Raw genomic sequence first — 1,316 nt, forward strand, 5'->3', positions numbered from 1 at the left:
TTCTCTCTCCTCCCCCATGTGTACTGTGTATTTTAGTTTCTGTAACTAAAATTAGTCCAGTGTGAAATGTAAAAACAATTCTATGCCATTCCTTGATATTACTAAGTTGAAAATCACTAATGTGGAGTTTTTGCTGATGCTCTGGTGACTGATAACTACAGGTGCCCCAACTGATTTGCAAGGATTGTCTATGGGCACACAAATAGTTGATACACTGCCCTTTGTCCAGATTAAGTAGAATAATAACTTTCACTTATTGCCAATCATGTAAAATGGAAAAGCTCGCTATAAATAATATCTTTAAAATGCTATTTATTTATCATTTGTTCAATTCACTTAAAATGAGGCATAAAGTTTATTTAATCATTCATTTACATATTGAGGCATTTGTTCAATAGATATTCACTGAATGCATGCTACATGCCAGGCAGGATATGAGGTACTAGGAATGTAGCAGCGAACAAGATAGAAAACGGTCCTCAGCTTGACAGATGAGACAAACTCACCATCAGACATGCCGATTTTACAAATGAGATGAGAAAGATGTGCACAGGGCGATGAGAGAAAGTATGCGTGGACGCGGAGCAGGAGGAGAAGGAGGTGGGGGTGTATTTTAGGTATGAGGTGACCAGGGGAAGTCTAAGGATGTAACAATTGAAGTAAGAACTGAAAGAATAAATGAGTGATACTTTCAATGTGAAAGCCGTCAGTGGTGTTTAGTGGACTCAGAACTGAGATGGTTTTGCCCTGTGTGATGCCACTTGTGTGCAACAGTGATATGCTGAAGTGACCTTGGGAATCAACCAGTTAGAAAAGACACCGCCCTGGCCCTATAGCAGAGCCTTGAAGCATCCTGTTAGGTCAGTATTAAGTCCTTAATTGCTGGGTTGTTGGGAGGGCCTAGGGTAGCTGGGGTGAGCTTGGGGACCACAGCCATTTCCCTCTTATGGGATGGAAGTATTTCAGTGTTTATTCACACAAGTAGTATGGCATGTGCAACAGCTGAATGTCAGTCGTGTCTGTGTGTAATTTTATGATCCAAGGACTTTTGATTAACCAGTAGTGTTTATAGACCACCTTTTAAGTTCTGTACACTTCACATAGCTTAGTAGAGAAAATGAAGAGTTAAATTCTGGGTTTCAATGCTAGCTGTCATATGATTTTATAGTCTAGGTCACATTTAGAGGAGGTGGCATTCTCAAACTGGATGCATTTCTCCTAAAAAGTTAACCGAACCTAACTTCTTGTATCTTTTACAGGCGCCATCACTGTCCACATCTCCCTACCAAGATTTATGATAAAACAGAGAAACCATG

Source organism: Galeopterus variegatus, unplaced genomic scaffold (assembly GCF_000696425.1).
Source record: "Galeopterus variegatus unplaced genomic scaffold, G_variegatus-3.0.2 Scaffold1965, whole genome shotgun sequence".
Taxonomy (NCBI): Eukaryota; Metazoa; Chordata; class Mammalia; order Dermoptera; family Cynocephalidae; genus Galeopterus; species Galeopterus variegatus.